We start from the raw sequence: 25688 nt of genomic DNA on the forward strand, positions 1-25688 counted from the left end.
CCCTTTCTTTGCTGTTCCTTCGTTATAGTTGCTTAGTTTTGAAAAGGTGGTGGGGGGGGGGGAAGAAAGGGAACAGAAAATTTACAAAATATGATGGATTACTGAGAGGGTAAGCACCTTTAATAGAATACCAAGTCTGCATCAGTCTGCAGAGTGAGGCTTTCCTACAATTGCTGCTCACATTTGTGCTGCCGTTGACACAGGGAAAGGGTTAATGCGTTTTAAGCCCACATCTGCCTGCACTTGGCAGGCCGGCTCCCCAGTCGAGGGCCGGCAGTCTGGGCTTGATCCGAGCTGCAGGTACAGGAGCTGGCACTGCGCCCGGCGGCTGTCTGGAGAAAGAGGAAGACATTCCCCACCTCTGGAATTTTTTCACTCTCCCGGTTCCTGTGCACTTTCTCTGGAGAGAAGAGAGTTTCCTATTCCTCACCCCTCCTCCTCTCCCCTCTCCAGCTCACAATGACGGCAGTGTCTGCTACATCGCAGACCCCATGCTCTCCAATATAACCGCACTCTCGATCCTTCTTCCTTCCTCCTTTCTCCCCAGAGGTCTGTCATTTTCTTTTTAAACTTTCCTCTCTTTTGCGCTCTTCCCGTCCTTTCCAGTTCTATCGCAAACCATATCCTCACATCAATGCATTCCCTCTGAATGTGCAGCAAGTGCCAAGTACATATTTGACTGATTACCCTGTCAGACGTTTCACCTTACAGATCCGAGCTAGAAGCTGCGAGGAAGCCGAAGGGCATCTGGCGTTGATAAAATGGCTTTGTTTCTTTGGAGGGGGAGGGGGGGGGTGTTGAAGAAGGAGGGGGGAGGGACACGTGCTGAGGGGAGAACAATGAGAACAAGTGGTGCTCAATCAATCACTTGTTTCATTGCCAAATTGGCTTGTTGGCTGTACACTCACCAAAAAAAAGGCAGTGTTTGTGCAGAATCCTAGTGGTCATCTAGGCTGACACATGGAGCAGCGCTTCCCCAGCACTGCACTGTTAGAAGTGCTGGTTTTTGGATCGAGCATTAAATGCCTGACCTGACAGGTGCACAGGAAAGATCCTATATAATTCAGAGAAAAGCGAATCATCCCCAAGCAGCACCAACAGATCTGATTAAATAGTCTACATTCCTAACACTGTTGTATGATTTTGCTGCGCATAAAAAAATCTGCTGGATTTTACAAACTTAGAAGTGGCTGTTGCCATAGCTGTGAAGCATATTGGAGAGTTTCAAGGAATGAATAGGCTCTATATCAATGCAAGTGCAACCATTTTTCAAATGAATGCCCAGTACTAATGACAGAAGAAGATTGCAGTAAAGCATTTATAACATACATTAGCTGGAGTGTCAGCCCACTGTTCACTGTGGCATGTCACTTCCAGCACTAGTGAGGCTGTTTCTCATTCCAAGATTACCAAGTTCTCTTTCCACCAAGGCATTCCCAGCATTTTATTGCTTGGAGCAGTTAGGACGGAAATTCCATCACTCTTGGGTCACAATCAGCCACATTTCCCTACTGTGACAAGCTTGAAAACAGCCAACACGCCAGAGGTAATAAAATATACTCAACTCTGCTTCCCCACTCCCAACGCCACACAACTCTGCTCCCTCCACCCAGTGTCGAAATTCTGCGCCTGACAGTCTCAACGCTGCTAATCACGGCAAAGGGTGGGAGCAGAATTAAATTCAGGCACCAGGTTTGCAACTGTAGCCACACTAATGGAGAGTTCAAAATAAAAGCTGCACAAATAATTCAAATGGGCACAAGTTGGTGTTCCGTGATGATAGGTGTTAGGACCATGTTTATTCACTTCTGCTTTCATAATTTAGACTTGAATAGAGTGGAATTTCTCAATTTGCCATGAAAGCAAATTTCGGGGTGGTCGTAGGAGTGGTACTGCCACAAATTACAAGATGACTTGAGTAAATTTCCAGAGTGAGCACTCATTTGGCAAATGAACTAAAATGTAGCTAAGTGTGAGGTGGGACACTTTGATTGTAAGAATATGGACAAACCACTTAGACAACATTAGATATGGTAGCAAAGGGGTGTCAGGATACAAAATATACAATTCAAAAGTTGCTAAGCAAGACCGGAAAAAAAGACATCCAATAGGATGCAATTTCTAGTGGAATAGAGTAAGCAGGAAAGATTAACTTGGATAGAACTTTTGACCATACTTTTGAGGACTGAACATGTCCTCCACATTAGGATATTGAGGCAGCAGGAAGGAGCAAAAACAACAGGTTTACATGGATGCTGAATTGAGGGGTTCGAGTCAGCAGGAAAGATTTTATAGGACAACATTCTTTTCTGAAGAAAAAAAAAGAGTATGGTAGGTCACCAAATGGAAGTTTTCACGATTCATTCATGGAATGTGGCCATTTCTGACTTAGCCAGCATTTATTGCTTATTGGTGAACTTTTAAGGTTATAAATGTGATTGTTAGGGTAGATACATAGAAAATATTTCCACTTGTACGTGGAACTAGTACCAGAGAGGCCATAAACACAAAATAGTCACTCAATTCAAATCAGGAATTGAGAGAAACTTATTTACACAGAGTCATGAGGGAATGGAAGGAAGCTGTTTCCATTGATAGGATAGACTAGGACCAGAGGGCCTTAGAGTAAAGGGAAGATCTTTTAGAATGGAGACAAGGAGAAACTTCTTCAGCCAGAGAGTGGGGAATCTATGGAATTCATTGCCACAGAAGGCTTTGGAGGCCAGGTTATTAAGTATACAGAAGACGGAGCTAGATAGGTTCTTGAGCATCAAGGGTTACAGGGAGAAAGTGGGAGAATGGGATTGAGAAACTTAGCAGCCATGATTGAATGGTGGAGTGAACTTGATGGGCTGAACTGCGTAATTTCTGCTCCTATTTGTTATCGTCTTATGGAAATGAAGAACGTGAAGATGGATTTAAGAGCAATCTGAACAAACACAAAAGCAAGAAAGAAACAGAAGTATGGAGAGAGTTGAAGCGGGAGTGGGTGTATACAGAACATAAACACTAGCTTGGGCCAGCTGCAGCTTCTGTACTGTACATTCAATGTTCAGAGGGAGAGTCCAGCAGCAACTTATATCCTTAGGAAGTCACAAGAATGCAGAACACATTACCATGTGGAGTGGCTGATGTGAACAACAAAAAGGGATAGCTAGGTAAAAGCACGAAGAAGAAAGGAAGAGATGGGAAGCTCGTGTGCAGCATGAAGCTGCCAGACAGAATAGTTGGATATTAAAGACTTCTTTCCAAAGGCAGCATACAATTCTTTCCAACTTGCCCAGAATACATCCTTCAAACAACGCTATCAAAACACAGAAAGTGACCTGCCATCTTATTGTAGTGTGGCAGGTTCTGCTATGCATACAACAGTAACCACAAACTCATGCCCTCGACATGTTGGTTTGGTCCTGGGACAGATGATAAATACAACCTGTCCTCAGCATCAAGGAAATGCCTTTTCAATCTAAGAGGGTTTATACATCTCAGCCAACACAGCACCACCTGCCTCCCTGACAGGATGCGAAGCGTAGCAGTGGAATCGGAACAGCTCCTAGCCTGGGCCCCCACCCTCTGCCACCAGCTGCAGCAGACAGGACAGTCCTTGTTGACAGTACATGGTGTACAGCAGTCAAAGACTTTCAGTCCAGAGATAAGCAGCCGTTCTCTGGGTACAGTATGATACAGTATGGGCTGCTGACTAGTCTTGGCGGTGTGTAGTGGGGAAAAGCCACCACCGAACCACAGAGCCCCGTAACTGATTTATGGAGGTTTACTTTTCCCTAGAAAAACAACTGTCAACGGCCTTCCTTCAAGGCAGTTAAACGTCTTCTATCAGGCTGCACCTGGGGCCGACTGGTCAAGTGCATAGCAGCAACTGTAAGTCATTAAAGCATTCCACCATCCCAATTCAAAAGAACTTTACAGTAGCAGGCAACTTGGCATAACTCACACAAGAAGTTCATTCCATATAGCTGTCAGAAAAGCTGCAAGAAGGGCAGACCAGGAAACTCCAACACAGTTGTAATTTGCTGTAACTGAAGGGTTGGCTTGCAGGGGCGGGGTGGGAGGGGGAAAAGAAAAGAGTTACCACACGAAACAGAATCCCACAAAGAAATGATTGACAGGGATGTTCATGGAGTTTGATAGGAAGACCCTTCCCCAGCTCTCGTCCCTCTCCATAAGTCAGAGTGTCTATATCCTAAAATGAAGAATCATAGAACAAGATGACTCTTTGCTATAAATAAGATCTCATCATTAAAAAGGTTGATCATTAACCAAAGGGTAACACAGCAACCCAGATTTTAAAAACCCAACTAAATTGCCACATAGGACTGGTCTTTCTTGATAATTGGTTCAATCGTATTGAATGCTCTCAGCCATGCTCCCTGACAGCCATTTCCACCTCCTAAGCCTGAATATTGCCCAAATCTTACAGAAGCAGCCCATGTCTGCATGCAGCATCATTGGATTGTGAATGGAGCTTAACATTCTGCAGTAAGTAAACATGTCAACTTCTGACTGCATGATGAAAGGAAGGATTTTGATGAAATAGCAGAGAATAATTTGGACAGTTTTCAATGAAACCTTGCAAAGGCCAATAACATTTCCTACCCTAAGCCACCTGAGCTGATGACTCCAGAGATATGGAGCTATGCACCATACTAAAGCTCACCTTAACCCACCATGCTCCATGCAGTGAGATAAGACTTGCCCAAAGCTCAAATTGTTCATCCTGCTTCTCTCCCCAACAATTCTCCCCAGCTACAACCTTTTTGTCACAGGCATCAAGAAGTAGCAGGTGAATGTTATTAGGAAGCAAAGCGATGCCAGCTGTATGTGAGAACACCATTAAAACTGGACTATTTAATAGAACCATTAGGCCTACAGGATATTTCTCTCTCTTCCTGTGCCTGGCCTCCATTTAAGAAGCTATCCACAGTGGGAGAATGGAATTTATGAGCCCACTCCACAAGAACTGCAGACACAGAAGGAATCCATCACACGTACACGAGTGGCCCTTCATTCAGGCAGAGATTGAGATTGTGCTTTCCACGTGTTCGGAACACTGCACTGGGGCCAGGACTTGAGCACACAATCTCAGCTAAAACTCGATGGAGGATAAAGGCAAATGACAGTGCGAGGCCCTTCCTTTAAGGATGCTCCGTGGCACAATTCCAGTGTGCTGGTCAGCAAAAAATACCTCAGAAAAAAAACTCTGGTCATTCACCCAACAGCTATTTGTCAAAACCTGCAAATTGATTGTCTATAATATTCTGTTTCACAAAGCTATTAACTGGCTGTAAGGCACTTCAAGATATTTGAGCACTTGACAGGCGCTATGAAAATGCAAGTTCAGTTCCAAAGAATTACCTAAACAGCTGCAGCTTAAAACGGAGCAACATGTGGAAGTGATCCTTACAGATTTTGAAAGATTTGAGGTGGCATGGAGAAACCCTGAAGGATTCAACTAGTGAGAGACGAGCCCAGACACTCTTCTCTCAGATTGTTGGCAGATTACATGCCACCTTACCTGACTCTACCTTAAACAATAGAAGTTGCTGATTTATTCTTACTCCTCCACCCTTCAGTCTGTGTCCTTCGCCCCACCAGCCCCTAACATTTTATTCCTTTGACCTGACTCTGATGCTGAAGCAGTTTTACTTTAAATGGAGAAGGTAAAGAGCTTCAGCTTTCACTGCTGAGATTTGATCTCTGGTAGCTGCTGCTTAGAGTTATTTTAGGCTGCTTGCCCAGTTTCCCTTCTGTTACACTTCAATTAATGAAGGCTGCTCCTCCAGAACGGCAAGTCTTTCAAGCGATTATATCATCAATTGAACTTGGTCCCTGTCCCCAGGAGGGCCAGGCAGTGCAGTTTACCTCTGGCTGCTGTTTGTCCTATGGCTCACAGCTGGTTGCTGAAACCTGGGGTCAGTGGTAAGGTGAGGAAAGTCAGTGTGGCAGACTCACCAGCAGCAGGCAATTAAAAGTTCAATGAATTACACCAAAGCAAACATTACACATTACCACACTTGGCCTTGAAGTAGGCACAGTACAGACTTACCAGAATAATACCTAGGACTAAAGGGTTTGAATTATGAGGAGAGGTTGGAGAGTCTAGGTTTGCATTTCCTTGAATACAGACAAGGAAGGGTGCTGAAATGGAGGTGTTTAAAACAATGAAACAGATCAATAAGTTGGAGGGGAGGATGGGTACAGGGTGAGAAGTCCACACGATGACATGATGAGAGATGGATTGCTCAGGGCTAATGCCAGAAAATTGTTTCTTCACACGGTTGGTGGTGGGAATCTGGAATTCTGTCCAACCAAAATTGCTGGCTGCATGCCTGTTGAAAATTTCAAAAATGGGGAGGCTTTTTTAAAATTCATTCGTGGGATGAGACATAGATTTTTTGTTAAGAAAGAGCATTAGAGATCAGAGGTTACAGGACCAAGATGGATCCATAAATAAAATCAGTCACGATTTAACTAATCAGTTGAACAAGTTTGAAGGCCCTGAATGATCCATTCCAGATCCTAGATTTCAATTCACTGTAGTGCCCGGTGAATCGGTCTGGGTTTATACTTGCCACCGGTGATGGGAATGGAGGTGCAGAGGGCTACATTATCGAAGGTGCTGTCTTTCACATGACGCACCAAACCAAGGCCCCTCCTCGCCAGTCCATGTTGACCAAAATGATCAAATATGAAAAGAACAGAAAGTTCACTGCTTTGACAAAGGGTCAGTTAGACTCGAAACGTCAGCTCTTTTCTCTCCTTACAGATGCTGCCAGACCTGCTGAGATTTTCCAGCATTTTCTCTTTTGGTTTCAGATTCCAGCATCCGCAGTAATTTGCTTTTATTAAGGGAAGATGCCACATGGATTTGGTACTGGGGAATGAACCCAGCCAGGTGTTAGATTTGGAGGTAGGTGAGCACTTTGGCGATAGTGAGCATAATTCGGTTATGTTTACAATAGCAACGGACAGGGATAGGTATATACCACAGGGAAAGAGGTATAACTGGGGGAAAGGCAATTATAATGCAATTAGGCAAGATTTAGGATGCATCGGATGGGGAAGGAAACTGCAGGGGATGGGCACAATTGAAATGTGGAGCTTATTCAAGATACAGCTCCTGCGGGTCCTTGATAAGTATATACCTATCAGGCAGGGAGGTAGTTGTCGAGAGAGGGGGCCATGGTTTACTAAAGAAGTTGAAGTTCTTGTCAAGAGGAAGAGGAAGGCTTCTGTGAGGATGAGGTGTGAAGGCTCAGGTAGGGGGCTTGAGAGTTATATGTTAAGCCAGAAAAGATCTAAAGAGAGGGCCAGGAGGGAACAGAGAAATTGTTGGTTGATAGAATCAAGGAAAACCCTCAGACCTTCTATAGGTATATCAGGAATGACGAGAGCAAGATTAGGGCCAATCAAAGATAGTAGTGGAAAGTTGTGTGTGGAATCTGAGGACATGGGAAACGCTTAATGAACACTTTTTGTCAGTATTCACATTGGAAAAGGGTAATGTTAGTGAGAATACAGATTCACTGGCTAGAAGATTAGATGGGATTGAGTTGACAAGGAAGAGGTTTTAGCAATTTTGAAGACCTGAAAATAGATAAGACCCCGGAACCGGATGGGATTTATCCTCCGATTCTCTGGGAAGCCGGGGAGGAGAATGCAGTGCCTTTGGCTTCAATCTTTATGTCATCATTGTCAACAGGAGTACTGCCAGAAGACTGGAGGATAACAAATGTTGTTCCCTTGTTTAAGGAGAGGAGTCGGGACAACCCTGGAAATTATAGGCCAGTGAGCTTTACTTTGGTTGTGGATAAGGTGTTGGGAAAGGTTATAAGAGATAGGATTTATAATCATCTGGAAAGGAATAAGTTGATTAGGGATAGTCAACACGGTTCTGTGAAGGGTAGGTCATGCCTCACTAACCTTATTGAGTTCTTTGAGAAGGTGACAAAGCAGGTGGATGAAGGTAATGTGGTCGATGTGGTGTATGTGGACATCAGTAAGGCGTTTGATAAGGCTCCACATGGTAGGCTATTACACAAAATAAGGAATTTCTGGATTGAAGGTGATTTAGTGGCTTGGATCAGAAATTGGCAAGCTGAAAGAAGTTAGAGGGTGGTGGATGATGGGAAGTGTTCATCCTGGAGCTCAGTTACCAGTGGTGTGCCACAAGGATTTGTTTTGGGGCCACTGCTGTTTGTCATTTTTATAAATGATCTCTAGGTGGGTATAGAAAGATGGATTAGTAAATTTGCGGATGAAACTAAGGTAGACAGAGCTGTGGCAGGACGCCAACTTGCAGAACATTTCAGAGAACATCTGTGACACATGCACTAAACAACCCCACCGCCCTGTGACCATTCACTAACTCCCCCTCCCCATTCCGCCAAGGATACGCAAGTCCTGGGCCTCCTCCACCACCAAATCCAAACCACCCAATGCCTGGAGGAAGAACGCCTCATCTTCCGCATTGGGACCCTCCAATCACACAAGATCCATGTAGATTTCACCAGCTTTCTCATCATCCCTCCCCCCACCTTATCCCAGATCCAACCCTCCAACTCAGTACTGCCCTCTTGAGCTGTCCTACCTGTCCTTCTCCCCTCCCACCTATCCGCGACACCCTCCGCTCTGACCTATCACCACCCACCTTCATCCACCTATTGCATTCCTAGCTGCCTTCCCCCTACCTCCTATTTATCTCAGACCCCTTACCCCCTCCCCCCGCCCACCCTTCCCCATATTTCTGACGAAGATTTTATGCTTGAAACATGACTCTCCTGCTCCTCGGATGCTGCCTGACCATCTGTGCTTTTCCAGCAGCACACTTTTTGACTCTGACCTCCAGCATCTGCAGTCCTCACTTTCTCCAAGGAATTCAGAGACCTAGGTAGTGTTCTGCAGACCTATTTTCGAATACAGCTATGACAAAGAGTGAAATTGAATTAAATAAATATCAGGAAATAAGTGTCTAATGACCATGAAGCCATTGGCAATCATCAGACAAACCCCTATTTCCCTGCAGTTCTTACCTGGTCTGACCAACATGTGACTTCAGACCCTCAGCAATGTGGCTGACTCTTAGCTGCCCTCGGAGTAGTTAGGGATAGGCAATAAATACCGGTCTAGTCTGCGATGCTCTCATCCAGTGAATGAATAACAAAAACCCATCCATCTCAGCAGCCTGTTTCCACTTTCTAACGCCATCCAGTTTCATTCTGTTTTTTGATTCTTTATAAAACTTTGTGACAGCTGACTTTTCTTCACTGAATTCAAATTCTGCCATCTACCTAGACAGGATTCAAATCCAGGTCACCAGAACATGACCTGGCTCACTGGACTAATAGCTGTGCAATAATATCACCAGACCATCTCCTACCCTTGCAAGAGGAAGCAGGAGAGGACAAACACAGACAGGCACCATGCCAGACGGAGATAAGGTCAGAAACATCCTCCCGACATTTAGTTGTCAACACAAATGGGCACAAGTTAGCCCAGTCACATTATCACACCAGGTAAAAGGTACCTCCCCCACTGCAGACAGTGATTAATAATCGATCTGGGACTGCAAGAGAAAAAAACCTTGCTGCCATACAGTCAAAACAAGAATCTGAGCAGATTCCGGAGGAGTTATTAGACGAGCTAATTGGGGATCAGACACTGTTTAAACAGCAGTGTAATCGGAATCATTCTGGTACTTAACTTGGCCCCAGACACTTTCTCCAGTGACAGCCCTGTTATATTTGATATTGCTTCGACTGAAATCTCTTGCTCTCCTTTCCTGTGGCGTTCTCAGAGTCTCACTGCAACACCCCCACTCCCCTAGGTCCCCTCAAGAGTAATCCCAGCCTCTCTGTTCCAGTTGGTTTCAATCAGGAGACCTGGTGGGATCCACGTGGCCTGACTGGGAGTGCTGGAAAGCCGGATGAAAGGAAGCACTTAAGAAAACACACACACACAGCAAAGGACGACAGGTGGCTTGGCTGTCAGTCAGTGGCTGCCTGCACTCGCACCTGTGCGTAGCTTCCTCCCTCTCTGTCTCTCGGCCACTGCGAGGACTGCTAGCTATACCAGAGGAGGGAAGCAGCCCAAGCACTCTCAGCCGGCTGCCAAAGCAAACGAGCTCTTCATCTCTGTCAACATCCATCTCAGTTAGAAAAACATCATTTGATTCTCCCAGCAAAGGGAGAACAAAAGGAAAGCCTATTTTGCAGACATTTCCTGGTCACAGGCACAGGCTGAGACCAACACTTTTTCCATCGTCAGAAATGCATCTCATTACAGAGAAACCTGAACCTCGTTTCAAGGTGTTGTTGGGGGAAGCTGCTGCAGGCTGTTACAAACTTTTAACTGCAGGGCAACCCTCTGCTGAGCCCAACAACTTGCATTTACATAGCACCTGGAGTCTCCCAAGTCACCACTGAAGTGTTAAAAATTTCAGTGGTGTCATCAGAAGATATTAAGGCAGGTGATCAAAAGCCAGTTTGAAAGTGACCTTTTACAGAAAAGGAGTTCTGCAGACAGGGGCTGGGAAGCTAATTCAGAGCTTAGGGCCTGAACACACAAAGACGGAAAAACAGAAATGGAAGACAAGAATCAGAATGGAAGTGTTACACATATGGGAGAGGGGGCATAGTGATAGAGAGATTCGAGAACAATGGTAAGATCTTTAAGTAGACAAGTTGCAGAATTTTAAATTCATCCCACCTGATCCACCCAATCAAAACGGAGGGGCCACTACCTGCAGCCATCAGTACCTAGCTCTGACACACCTGACCAAGTCATCCAACAGCACAACACTATTACTGCTCAATCCAAACCACACTCACTACAAGATACACCTCCTCAAATGTGAAAAGATTTTGTCAATGGGATTTGACAAAGCACGGTTTTTGATATACATTCACATACAGTTCCAAACTCCAGAAATGATGTGTGTGTCAGAAGTTACTGACCCCAAAGAGATTGTGATAGGCAGACATCACTATCTTATGAAATACTTGCCTCAATAAAACATCCAGGATCCATCTCTAAACTAAACTGCTCAAAGTCCATCAAAGCTACATCCAAAACTACTTGAACCAATCGCAGCCAACACAGCAGGTCCACAAGTAGGTGGAGATGAGCAGTGGTGATGGGGAAATAGCTGTACTGATTTGAAGCTCAGATACAATTCTCCCATGCTGCTGTGTCATGCAGGTTTCTCTCATGCAGTGCACAGCAATGAGATTTTATTCCCAATGTCTCAGAGAATCAGACTGCAATTATAACTGCACCCAACACATGTGCAGTCTAGTGCAAGACAGACACTTGATGAACTCTATCTAGGTTATGGGGTCAGAGTCTTCAGTAGCAAATCAAACTCAGGTATATGAACGTTCAAAACCCTCTCCTGATGGATAAGATGCAGTCACAACAGGAGCACACACCAACAACTCACCAGATTTTGTCCTGCTGCACAGTCAGAATAAACTGCAACAGCTTATTGCTCAAAAGGAAGATAGTGTTGTTGTCAATCAGGGATTGCTGTGTAGGACTGATGATTAACTGATTTTCATTAAATTGCATTTTGGGACTTTTCTCACATACAAATCCATCTGTGGCGTGACATTGCCATATCTCAGCAACATCTTCCAGTCTGACAACAATATCTTTCTCAAATTCAGCCTCCTTGCACATCACCCACCTCCTCTGCACCATCACTGGCAGCCATGCAGTCAGCTGTTTAAGATCAGAGCTCTGGGATTCCCTCTGGTCTTCTCCAAACTTTTATTTTAAACCAAGCTCTTGGTTACCTGTTCAAATAATACCACTAAAATAAACAAAAGAATTGCAGACGATGGAAATCTTAAATAAAAACAAATTTCTGCCGAAACTCAGCAGGTCTGGCAGCATCTGAGGATAGGAAGCAGAATCAATGTTTCGTGTTCTGTGACCATTCTTCAGTTCTGCAGAGGGCAACTGGAGTTTGGCATTTCAGAGTGGCACATTGGCTCAGTGGTTAGCTCTGCTGCTTCGCAATGCCAGGGTCCTGGGTTCGATTCCAGCCTTGGGTGACTGTCTGCGTGGAGTTTGCACATTGTCCCCATGTCTGCGTGGGTTTCCTCCCAGTCTAAAGATATGCAGGTAAGGTGGATTCACCGTGGGACATGTGGTGTTATAGGATAGGGTCTACGTGGGATGCTCTTAGGAGGGTCACTACAGACTTGATGGGCTGAATGGCCTCTTTCTGCACTGTAGGGATTATAGAACACAGAAAAATACAGCGCAGAACAGGCCCTTCGGCCCTCGATGTTGCGCCGACCGAAGCCTACCTAACCTACATGAGCCCAATAACCTCCATATGCTTGTCCAATGCCCGCTTAAATGACCATAAAGAGGGAGAGTCCACCACTGCTACTGGCAGGGCATTCCATGAACTCACAACCCACTGAGTAAAAAATCTACCCCTAACATCTGTCCTATACCAACCTCCCCTTAATTTAAAGCTGTGTCCCCTAGTAACAGCTGACTTCATTAGTGGAAAAAGGTTCTCACTGTCAACCCTATCTAAACCCCTAATCATCTTGTACACCTCTATCAAATCTCCCTTAAACCTTCTTTTCTCCAATGAGAAAAGCCCCAAGTGCCTCAGCCTTTCCTCATACGATCTTCCTACCATGCCAGGCAACATCCTGGTAAACCTCCTCTGCACTCGTTCCAATGCTTCCACATCCTTCCTATAGTATGGCGACCAAAACTGCACACAATACTCCAGATGAGGCCGCACCAGAGTCTTATACAACTGTAACATGACCTCAGGACTCTGGAACTCAATTCCCCTACCAATAAAGCCCAGTACACCATATGCCTTCTTCACAGCACTATTTACCTGGGTGGCCACTTTCAAAGATCTGTGTACATGGACACCAAGATCCCTCTGCTCATCCACACTACCAAGTAGTCTACCATTAGCCCAGTAATCCATCTTCTTGTTACTTCTACCAAAGTGAATGACTTCACACTTAGCTACATTGAACTCCATTTGCCACCTTTCTGCCCAGCTCTGCAACTTATCTATATCCCGCTGTAACCTACCACATCCTTCTTCGCTGTCCACAACTCCACCGACTTTCGTGTCATCCGCAAACTTGCTCACCCAGCCTTCAAGCCCCTCCTCCAGGTCATTTATAAAAAGGACAAACAGCAATGGTCCCAAAACAGATCCTTGTGGAACACCGCTAGTAACTGCACTCCAAGATGAACCTATACCATCAACTACTACCCTCTGTCTCCTTCCAGCCAGCCAATTCCTAATCCAAACCTCTAATGCACCCTCAATGCCATACCTCCGTAGTTTTTGCATTAGCCTGCCATGGGGTACCTTATCGAACGCCTTGCTAAAATCCATATACACCACATCTACTGCTTTACCCTCGTCCACTTCCTTGGTCACCTTCTCAAAGAATTCAATAAGGTTTGTGAGGCACGACCTGCCCTTCACAAAACCATGCTGACTATCCTTGATCACATTATTCCTATCCAGATGTTCATAAATCCTATCCCTTACAATTCTCTCTAAGGCTTTGCCCATAACAGAAGTGAGACTCACTGGCCTATAGTTACTCGGGCTATCCCTGCTCCCCTTCTTGAACAAGGGGACCACATTCGCTATCCTCCAGTCTTCTGGCACTATTCCTGTAGACAACGACGACATAAAAATCAAGGCCAATGGCTCCGCTATCTCCTCCCTAGCTTCCCAGAGGATCCTAGGATAAATGCCATCAGGCCCAGGGGACTTATCTATTTTCATCCTTTCCAGAATTTCCAACACCGCTTCCCTACATACCTCAAAGCCGTCCATTCTAATTAATTGTGACTCAGTATTCACATCGGCAACAATGTCCTGTTCCTGAGTGAATACTGATGAAAAGTATTGATTTAGTGTCTGACCAATCTCCTCCGCCTCCACACACAATTTCCCACTACTATCCTTGACTGGACCAATACCTACCCTAGTCATCCTTTTATTCCTGTCTTTTTTTCTTTTTTTTTTAATTCTCTCTTTCCCCCTCTCTCCTCCTCCCCTCCCTCCTTCCTCCTTCCTTCCCCTCTCTTTCATTCCCTGTTTCTTCCCCTTTCTCCTTCTCCCCTCCCTACTTCCCCCCCCTCTCCTTCTCCTCTCTCTCCTTGTCCCCCCCCCCTCCTTTGCTTCCTCCTTCCTTCTCCCTCTCTCCTTTCCCCCTCCTTCCCCTCTCTCCGTCTTCCCCCTCTCCTTCCCCCTCTATCCTTCCCTATTCTCTCCTTCCCCCTCTCCTTCTCCCCTCACTCATTCCCCCTTCCCCACTGTCTCATTTCCCCCTTCTATCTGTCCCCCTCTAATCCCTCCTCGCTTTCTCCCCTCTCTCCTTCCCCCGTTCTTCCCTCTCTACTTCTCCCCTCTCTCTTTCTCCCCTCTCTCCCCCCTTCCTTCCCGTCTCTCCTTCTCCCCTCTCTCCCCCCTTCCTTCCCGTCTCTCCTTCTCCCCTCTCTCCCCCCTTCCTTCCCCCCTCTCTCCCCCCTTCCTTCTCGTCTCTCCTTCTCCCTTCTCTTTCCCCCTTCCTTCCCCTCTCTGCTTCTCACCCAACTCCTTCCCCCTTCCTTTCCCTCTCTCCTTCTCCCCTATCTCCAACTCCCTTCCTTCCCTCTCTATTCTCCCCCCTCGCCTTCTTGCTCTCTCCTTCTCGTTTCATTCCCCCCTTTCTCCTTCTCCCCTCCCTACTTCCCCCTCTCTCCTTCCGCCCCCTTTCTTTCCCCGTTTCTTCCCCTTTCTCCTTCTCCCATAGATTCTATGATCTCATTTGATTGTCAGCATCTTTGAAAGCATCAATGCCCCAGATGTACAGCACCCCCTCCCCCAACCCCCCAAGATGGTGTGACACACCATTCCCCTCACCCCCCTCCACCCCTACCCCACTCCAAACTGACCAGCTCCTAAGCTTAGACTGTACTCCTGTGTTATAGAGCTCCTCCTAATCTGGCAGGGATAACTTCTCCCAAGTCTGTTTTTACCCTGTCAAGTTTTATCACAAGCTGCCATTCATGCTGACGTTCTGCTGATAGCCAGGTCTAAGCCAAGGTGCAACTGGAAGTTTACTATTGGAGGTAGAGTATTAATGGAAATTTGAAAATACTGAATGCCTCAACCACCTTACGGAATGAAGGGATAGTGAAAATTCAAACTACTGTAGTCTGACCTTAAAGTCTGCCTCACTGCCAATTCTTTACAAGCTATAAAAACATTTGTAATTCAATTTTGTGATTAAAAGACTCAAACTTAATCCTTAATTTGCTTGATTTATGTTGGGACAGAAGCAGCGATACTAAAGGATCTGTGGCTGATGTTGGAACTGTCACTCATGCTAAAAATCACTTCTGCCCACTATCTAATAACAGGATCAGCCCTGGGCAGGATGTCCTTGAGCCCGCTAAAATAATGCTGGTAAAACCAGCACCTGAACCAGGTACCGTATGGTGTCTGGATCTTGCTAAACTGAACTGCCATTACAATGTCTGAGGAAATAAAGAACACAAGTTCGATACGATGCACCTTGTTGGGAGTAAGAGTGAGACTGTAACCACCAGGAATTGCTGTAATACCCACATTGCACTACCGAAGGGAACATTATCTCCTGTGATACCAAGTTAAAAATCACACAACACCAGGTTATAGTCCATCAGGTTTATTTGGAAGCTGTGATACTGCAGCGCCCTCCAGTGTTCTTCATGGAGGCTACAGCAACTAGCCTCCCACTCAAAATCCAATTTTTGAGGATAGCAGAATAGGGGAATGGAATTCATATCCTTGGAATGAGCCCTGGACTAAGGCAGAGATTTGCCACAGCTCTATTTTATGAACAAACAACCCTGGATCAGTACATGATTGAAACGTAAAATAACCCAATTCCAATTCAATGGCACAGCTTCATTACTGGGTAAGAGGAAACAGGGGTACATTAAATACCATAAGCTGCACGATCCATAATACAGTTCTCCAAAGTCTTGAGCACAAAAGTCGAGGCTAATAGCACAACATATTGCAGTACTGGCAGAGATGTTATATTTTGGCCAAGACATTAAATACAGGGGCCATCGGTTCTCTCCATAATGGTCCAAGACATAACGCTGTTGCGAAAAAGGGCTATAGCAGTTCTCCAGTATCCTGGACAATCATACAAACACTGGCTGGTGAGATGAAAATCATGAAAGACAAGAGATCATTATATAATTCTTTTTAAAAAGATTAATTTCATACTCGTGGTATCCGGTGTTAAATTATGTTTAGTGAATGGGCTTAATAATTAACTAGGTTAGCCTTTTCAGAACCGTAATATTAAACTAGTATGCATCAGTAAGCATATGGCTGAAGGCTTCCTGTGCTGTTAATGGACATTTATTGACATCATAGGCTTTTATGACAGGGGAAGGGAAAAAAAAGACATTAAGCCATTAGCTGAGTATGAGCGAGAACGAGCAAAAGTTGTTAAAAAGTTTGTCAAAAGCTTCAGAATTCAGTTGGAAAGATACTTTGTCTGAAGTTAGATGCAAGAGTAGAAGCTTGTTCACACCAGTGAAGAGAATAAGTTACCTCAGTGTGAAGGCTTTAGTTAGTGAAAACTTGCAGATAAAGTGTGTTTGGTTAGCAATATGCACTGGTAATTGAAAGCTGAGAAAGTCAGGATGTCAGTTGTGAGAACTGTACAAAAAAGGTATGCAGGAAACAGCACCAGAACAGAAAAAGCAGTTAAGTCAACCTACAAATGTGATAGGGAAGGAAACCTTCTCTCTCTTTTGATTAAATGTAACGTGATAATGTTGGGGAATAGGTTGGATTTTAATTCTGAAGAGTGTTTGAAAGCTTTTAAGCTGTCAGACGTAGATTGCTTGATTATTTTATTTTGTTAAGCAAGTGAAAGAAACAAACTTCTGTTTATTGTTAAGTCCAAATCTGTAGCCTTTGTTTGTTTCAAAAAAAAACCAAGGCAAATTTCATTTCAGGTTTAACTTTTTCAATCGTCACATCAACTGGAATGATAACAGATTGTCATCACATCGCTGATTTTGTATTATCCACGTTTAGGAAACCACCGCAAAGAGACAATATTGGGAGACAGTCTTAGATATACAGCACGGAAACAGACCCTTCAGTCCAACCCACCCATGTCAACCAGATATCCCAACCCAATCTAGTCCCATTTGCCAGCATTTGGCCCATATCCCTCCAAACCCTTCCTATTCAAATACTTTAAATGTTGCAATTAAACTAGCCTCCAAACTTCCCTTGGCAGCTCATTCCATGCACGTACCACCCTCTGCATGAAAAAGTTGCCCCTTTTTAGGTCTCTTTTATATCATTCCCCTCTCACCCTAAATCTATGCTTGCCAGTTCTGGACTCCCCCATCCCAGGGGAAAAAAAGCCTTGTCTATTTATCCTATCCATGCCCCTCATAATTTTGTAAACCTCGATAAGGTCACCGATCAGTCTCCGATGCTCCAGGGAAAACAGCCCTAGCCAATTCAGCCTCTCCCTATAGCTCAAATCCTCCAACCCTGGCAACATCCTTGCAAATCTTTCTAAACCCTTTCAGGTTTCACAACATCCTTCCGACAGGAAGGCGACCAGATTGCATGCAATATTCTAGTGATAATTGATAAAGGCAAAAGGCAAGAAGTCATTGTGGGAGTGGCATGTAAACTCCTGAACAGGAACCACTTAGTTAAATGCAGTATAAAGGAATAACTACAGGAATTTGTCTGAAAGGTATGAAAAATATGAAAGGGACGTTTATCCACGTAGAGAATGCAAGTTGGCAAATGAAGCCGAGATGAAAAGTTCAGAGTAAAACTTTTGATGATTTGCTTAGAACAACATTATCTGAAGAGAGAGAAGAGGCTATACTACATCTGCAGCAAGTTAGGAGTAATTCATAAAGGCACCCCTAGGTGGCAACAATGATTGAATTTTACATTCAGTTTGAGAGAGAAGAGAGGGTCCAACACTAGTACTTTAAACTTAAATAAGGCTAATTTTTAGGATGTGAAAGTAGAACTAGTTGAAATGATCTGACAAATTAGATTAAGGAATATGCCAATAGATATTAAGTGGCACACATTTAAGGGAGTTGTTCAGACACACACAGAACAGATGTACTTCAAATGAATAAGAAAAAAAATTCAAGGTGTGGATCCATCACCTATGATCTACTAAAAAATTCAAGGTAGTGTCCAACTGAAAGTGAAGACACATTATTGAGCAAAGATGAGTGGCAGGACATAAAGACAGAACATAAAGATAGAACATAAAAACAGAAAATATGACTAAAAGATTAATCAATAGGGAAGAAAATATTAGCTAAACTGAGCATGAATCGTATAGAAAGTGAGCCTGGGGAATTAAATAAAGGAAAATAAGGAAATGGCAGATGAATTGCACAGTTTGCATCAATCTTCACTACAGAGGAAGTAAGTACCATCCCAGAAATAGCTATAAATCTTCGAAGGGAGAAACTTGGGAAGTTTACAATTATCAGAGAAGTGAGTTCAAGCAACTTCTGGAACTGCAAGCCAACAAATCCCCAAGCTTTCATTGACTTTATTTCAAAATAAATAGCTTGTGAGATAGTGGCTGTATCGGTTTTGATTTTCCTAAATTCTCTCAGTTGGGAGAGGGATGATCCCATCAGATAACAGCAACATCAATTCCAACATTTTCTTCGATCGAAAGTAACATGGACTGTGGATAAAGGGGAACTGGAGGATATAATGCACTTAGATTTCTAAAGACATTCAAATCAAGTGTCTCATCAAGGGTTACTGCAAAGATTCAGGGTAGTGGGTAACATTGACACAGACAGAAGACTGACAGGCAGTCAGGAAACAGTGAGCAGAGAGTTGGGTTATTTCCAAGTTGGAAAAATGTAACAGGTACAGGGGCCTCAATGTTTTAGAATTTATACAAATTACTTGGATGAAGAAACCGAAGACAAGCTTGCTAAATTTGATGATTCAAAAAGTAAATAAGAAAGCAAATTGCAAAAATAGCTTGCTATGTGAGTTCGAATAATATGGAAAAAGGCAAGTTTGTTCATTCTGGCAGATGGATATCTAAACGGTGAGAGATTACATGAACTCCAAGATGCAGAAGGATCTTTATACACAGAATCATAAAAGGTTTAGTATGTAGGTACACCCAGTATTTCGAAAGCTAAAAGAAAAGTTTGTTTTTCATTACAATCATACTGAAAATGGACAAGATTAAAAACTTCCATCATTTGACTTTAATAAACCATTTATAGTCCATTAAAGTTTAAAAGAAAGACTACTCAGATCACCAACAAGTTCAAGCAACTAACATGGAACATATAGAAGTGGCTGCCTCAGAATTCTCAGTTTCATGGAGAGACACTGAAACTCAGTGGAAGTGTTGAGAAGTCGATATCTCTCATTTTATCCACATTTGCACAATAACTGAACGTACTGAGAGACAGAAGGCTGCCTGCAACCTTCAAGTATAAATTGAATCAATGACAGACACCAGGATCCACAAAGGAACCACGCAACCTTTGTAGAGAGCGACACAGGCACAGAACATGGACTAATAACTGCAAGGATACTGAATGCTTTTCTCTCCATCAGTCTCAATTGCAAAAACCAGCACTGGTGAAAAATCAATTTGGAAAAAAAAGTGTTATTCACACAAGATCTGCAAACTTTTCCACTGCTAAAGAAACACAAAGAAAGCTACATAGTCAGATTCAGGTTGATTTGTCCTTGCAACTCAGAGGACTCTGAAGATCAGTATCTCAATTTGCTTCGGTCTTCCTGCCTGTATTAAAACTCCTCTCCCTTCCTCCTAATCTTTACTGTACATTCGTTATCTGTGTGTGTCCGCACAGACTCTCACAAGCGAGCAAAAGAGAGAGATTGTTTTAAAAACAATAAAAACTTCATTTTCAAACACTGAAGAAAACATTGGAACCTACATTGCTGCAATTAAACTTAACTAAACCGACCAAAAATGAAATGTGACAGCTATGTACTAAAGGAAAACTGAAAAAAAAAACTGTTACAACTAACCAAGAAATGGTGCTAGAAAATAAAGGGGAAGCTGTAACTCTTCCTCACCTGGTCATAACAATGGTGAAGGAAATCAAATACTAAAGTGGGTTATGCCTAACATGCTTAAGTAGTACAGGGCATTGGTGAGACCACATCTCGAATAGTACGCAGAGCATTGTTCTCTTTACTTAAGAAAGAATGTAAATGCTTTGGAAACAGTTCAGAGAAGGTTTAAATGGGCTAACACCAGGAATGGGCAGATTGTCTTACGATGAAGGTTTGGACAGGCTAGCTGGTATCCGCTAGAGTATGGGATAACAAGATATTACTTGATTGAAACACGTAAGATCTTAAGGGCTATTGACATAGTAGATTTGTTGAGGAGGTTTCTTCTTCTGGGAGAATCTAGAACAATGGGTCCACGTTTAAAATAAGAGGTCGCTGCTTTAAAACATTAAGAAGAATTTTTCTCAGAGGGTGGAGGCCTTTTAAACTCTTTCCCTCAAATAGCAATGGAAACACTTTAAATATTTTTAAAGGTGAAGGAAGAGAAATTCTTGATAAGCAAGAGGATGAAAATTTATCAGGAGTAGGCAGGAATGTGGATAAATTAGATCAGTCATGATCTAACTGAATTGGGAGACCAGAGCTATGGATAATGTTCCCTAGAAGGTGTGTGGGGATGGTCTGCGCACAGATCTGTTAACTTCCAGTTTATTTTATTCATTTGTGGGATGTGGGTGCCGCTGGCTGGTCTGCATTTATTACCTGTTCCTAGTTGCCCTTGAAGATGGTGGTGAGCTGCCTTCTTGTGAACAGCTGCAGTCCATCTGCTTTGGGTTGACCTACAATACCATGAAGGAAAGAATTAGAGAATTTTTACCCAGCAATAGTAAAGGAACAGTGATATATTTCCAAGTCAGGACGGTGAGTGGCTTGGAGGGGAACTAGAAGGTGGTGGTGTTCTCATATCTGCTGCCCTTGTCCTTCTAGGAGGAAGTGATCATGAGTTTGGAAGGTGCTGATGATCTTTGGTGAAGTTCTGTTTGTTGCTGCCACATGTTGCTGGGCGGCACGGTGGCACAGTGGTTAGCACTGCTGCCTCACAGCGCCAGAGACCTGGGTTCAATTCCCGCCTCAGGCGACTCTCTGTGGAGTTTGCACATTCTCCCCGTGTCTGCATGGGTTTCCTCCGGGTGCTCCGGTTTCCTCCCACAGTCCAAAGATGTGCAGGTCAGGTGAATTGGCCATGCTAAATTGCCCGTAGTGTTAGGTAAGGGGTAAATGTAGGGGTATGGGTGGGTTGCGCTTCGGCGGGTCGGTGTGGACTTGTTGGGCCGAAGGGCCTGTTTCCACACTGTAAGTAATCTAATCTAATCTAATCTAATCTAATCTAATCTAATCTAATCTAATCTAATCTAATCTAATAAAACCCTAGGGTCGGGGAGTCTAGAACTAGAGGTCATAGGTTTAGGGTGAGAGGGGAAAGATATAAAAGAGACCTAAGGGGCAACTCTTTCACACAGAGGGTGGTACATGTATGGAATGAGCTACCAGAGGATGTGGTGGAGGCTGGTACAATTGCAACATTTAAGAGGCATTTGGATGGGTATATGAATAGGAAGGGTTTGGAGGGATATGGGCTGGGTGCTGGCAGGTGGGACTAGATTGGGTTGGGATATCTGGTCGGCATGGCCAGGTTGGACCGAAGGATCTGTTTCTGTGCTGTATATCTCTATATCTCTATGACTCTACATACACCTTGGAGACCTGCAGCAGCAGGAAATATGAGATGGAACGTGGTCCCTTGATGGAAGTGCCTTCGTCCTGGTCCTAATTCATATGTTTGTATGCCTGACCTTGCTGTGTGCAAAATTGGCTGCTGTTTTCCCTACTTTCTAACACTGACTTGACTAAAAGATACTTCTTGGCTGTAAAGGCCTTCATAAAAATAGACAAACGTCATAACAGAAAAGGCCACTCAGCTATTCTGAAAGAGCAATGCACTTAGTCCTACAGCCCACTTTCTGCCTTAGCTGTGAAAATGTCACAAAGCTGTCAAAAGTTAAGAGGTTATAAAGTCTCAGCAGAAACATTTCTTTGTCTCTTCATGCAGGGAGCTGGATGTCTGGTCAGTGACAGTGACTCTTCAGCAACTTCTTACCCAGAACTGCAGCACTTGACAAAAAGGTTAGCAGCTCCCCCATGCTTGGTGCACGCGAATTCAGTCAGGAGGTAAATACACATACCCTCCCAATTCCAGCCACCATTCCAGGCTGAACAAAGCAGGCAGCTGCTTTCAGTAAAGCTGCAAAGGCCTGATGGCTATTCCAGGAGAGCCCTGCAGCTACTGTGCGATTGAACTTCCATCAGTTCTCAGACTGCAGGCGACCGGCAGCAGGGATTGCTATTGCCAGGAAGTGGAACAGGGACGGCTGCCAGCACTCTATTCCACAATGCCTCGTCACTCACTCACTCCACACAGATGGAATAATCATTCGGCACAGTAGCTTTCTTCCGTCTGTACCTTTAAAGAGACACCAACCTCACTGCAACTTTTAAATATGGATGGGTTGTGCACCAATAGTGACCAGAGGGAATGGGTGAGAGTTTCAAATCTGGCCAACTGATCCATTCCCAATCACAGAGGGCCAGACCTGCACCCATATGAGGCAACATTCTCTTTCTCTCTACAGCTGCCCACACTGTAGACAGAAATCTAATGAACACAAGCAGACACTGTGCATGCTCTGCTTATTCAGTAAGACACTATGTCCATGTGCCAACGCAACCAATCCACCTCCCCCCTCCTGTATCAGCATTGACATAGATCTCAGATTCAGAATGTCGTAACATCCAGCTCATTGAAGGGACTGATGCAATACTGCAGTGAAATCCTCAACCTATCGATATGCTTTGAATGAAATACTAACTGAATCTGAACTCTCAGATTGGCATAAAACATTTTGTGACACTATGTTGAAATGCAGGGGAGTCTCTCCAACATCCTGGGTAACATGGGGATAAGACAGTGGTGTAATGATAATGTCACTGGACTATTTATCCAAAAGGCCCAGGGCATTGCCCTGAGGAACATGGGTTCAAATACCATGACTGCAGCTTAAATTTAATTTTAAAATCCGGAATTGCATTCAAGTAACATGGTAACCATGACACTATTACAACAATTAATGTCAAAGAGAAGCAATGGGTTAATGGTATTCTCACTGGACTAGTATTCTGAAGACCCGAGTGATGCTGTGGGGACCTGGGTTTGAATCCTATCATGGCAGATGGTGGAATTTGAATTCAGTAAAAATCTGGAATTAAAAAGTATAATGATGACAATGAAACTGTTGTCAATTGTCAGGAAAAACCCATCTGGTTCACTAACGTCCTTTAGAGAAGGAAACTGCCATCCTTAACTGTGACTCCAGACCCATAACAATGTGGTTGACTCAACTGCCCTTTGGGTAACTAAGGATGGACAATGAATGCTGGCCTCGACAGTGATGCCCACATCCCCTGAATGATGAAATTTTAATATAAAAATCACCCAGCCTGCTTCACTAATGTACTTGAGGGAAGAAAATCTGCCATCCATACCTGTTCTGGCCTCCACATAACTCCAAACCCACAGCAACTTTGATGACTCTTAATGGCTCTTTCGAATAGCTGAACAAGGGTAATTAGAGATGGGCAAAACAACGGTGGACTTGTCAACAATTCCATACCCATGAATCAAGTTTTTAAAAGTTCACTGTCAACAGCACAGACTGAAGTCAGTTCTCACTTCTGAGTGTTAATGGGAACTTGTTGTACATAAATTGGTTGCCAAGTTTCCTAAATTATATTAGAAATTTACAACTGGCTGTCAAGCATTTTGGTAATCTTGACCATTTTTCATTGGCAAGTTTGTCTTTTAGGATCATTAGGAGCAGGAGTACACCATTCAGACCCGCAAGCCTATCTCACTATTCTAGATCATATTTGCCACTTGGATCTCTCCGACAATATTGACACTGATGTTCAGTACAAATTAAAATGTCCTCTTCTTGTTTGGAAGCTTAAATGAAAATGAAGGCTACAGATGGGCACACAATAGAATTCCAGAGCAAAACAATCAGTCGACTCATGCCAACTCGCAGAACAAGCCAACAGCTGTCTCCCATGCCTCTGGTACAGTCTGAAAGAAATGTCCACCATATTTTGCAAAACATGGCCTCATCCAGGATTGCTCAAGCGGAACCACACACACCATCTCCAAGGAATGATTGAAAGAGTGAATCAAAACCCTCCAAAACAGCGTCTTCTTATAGCGGGGAACTGTTGGGCAGTCAAAAACAAAATAACAAACAGAGCTCTCAGTAACTGTTTCACCCTCGGCAACAGATAGCCATCCAGCAAAGTGAACAACATGCAGTCAAAGCTTTCAGAAAGGAAAACTGACAGTTTCCTGGCTCCTAAAGGGATAGGAGCTTGTCAGCAAAGCAGGATGAACAAGATCCTGTGCACAGTCCCCTGAATGACAGGGCCAGCTGGAAGGAACTATTCTCACTGCTCTCCTGAAAAAGCTTTTTTGACTGCAAGGGTTGTCAAAGCAGAGAACAAAGTTACATCTTGCCATAATCTTTCCATGTAAAAACAGAACAAACACTGGAAGATCACCAAGTGCTTGACTGAAGTTAGGTGAGTTTAAAAAAAAAAGGAACAGTCCCTTGCAATCACAATTCCTGGTAAAACAAGACATGATAAATGTTTAGAATTAACTCCTCTCTGGTATATCATGTTCATTAATTAAACATTCTTCCTAATCAGGTGACCAATGTACTCAACAAGTCCTTCTCCTTTCCACGTCCATACATCCGCTCCCTCACTCCCAATCTCACGCCCACACACTTCCCCCATGTTATTGATCCTCCTAACTTAATAAACTTCCATCACTTAAATTTCTAGCATAATTGACAAGGCTGCCTGCATTAACTAAAGAGCATATGGTGGCCTGGTCAACAGCATCAGCAGCTGTTATCTAACAGCTTCATTTCCTCCTCAAAACCAGGGGGACAAGCTGAACAAGTAGGAAATTAAGAGTTAAAAAGTGGGGGGAAACATGCAGACCTTTTCCACTCAACAGCTGAGAAGCTTTAAAAAAAAAGGACAAGTTCCATTTGTTTCAGAGCTATGTAATAACATCAGTGAAGTGGTCCATTAAAAATATCTAAAACAAGTTTAAGGGGATACTGTTACCCTCTTTGGCAAAGGAAGTGATCAAGAGATACTGAAGAAAGGCAGTTAATGGGAATGAAAAGTGCTCAACTTGATTCTTGCTTATCCTATCAGTAACATTTTTGCACTTTCCTCCTCACTGCAGAATGTCCACTGCTTTTCCACGTAAATACAAATAACCACAAACAAGGAGAGCTTATACAAAAACGGGTGCCAAGTTTGCACCTCCTTCCTAACCTTGGCTGCTAACCAAAACAGACATTCCCCAAGGAAGAGTGCAACAGTTATGGTTATAGGGCCAACAACCCACAGGTCACCTCAAATTAATTATTCAAATCTTTCAAACCTCTCCAGCTTCCCAAGCAGA

The 25688-nt window shown here is 43.8% G+C and overlaps 1 protein-coding gene across 2 annotated transcripts in view; it reads right to left on the bottom strand.

The window, feature by feature from the left end:
• Nucleotides 1-25688, bottom strand: part of bop1 (BOP1 ribosomal biogenesis factor) — a 170338-nt gene that overhangs the window by 119322 nt on the left and 25328 nt on the right. The window contains exon 1 of one of the 2 annotated variants that reach the window (XM_072576467.1): nucleotides 688-753. The exons of the other annotated variant lie outside the window; for it this stretch is intronic. The gene's annotated coding sequence lies outside the window, so the exon portion shown is untranslated. Of the gene's footprint in view, nucleotides 1-687; nucleotides 754-25688 lie in introns of those variants that run through there. 2 annotated transcript variants of the gene reach the window in all.

Source organism: Chiloscyllium punctatum, chromosome 8, assembly GCF_047496795.1.
Source record: "Chiloscyllium punctatum isolate Juve2018m chromosome 8, sChiPun1.3, whole genome shotgun sequence".
NCBI classification, from domain to species: Eukaryota; Metazoa; Chordata; class Chondrichthyes; order Orectolobiformes; family Hemiscylliidae; genus Chiloscyllium; species Chiloscyllium punctatum.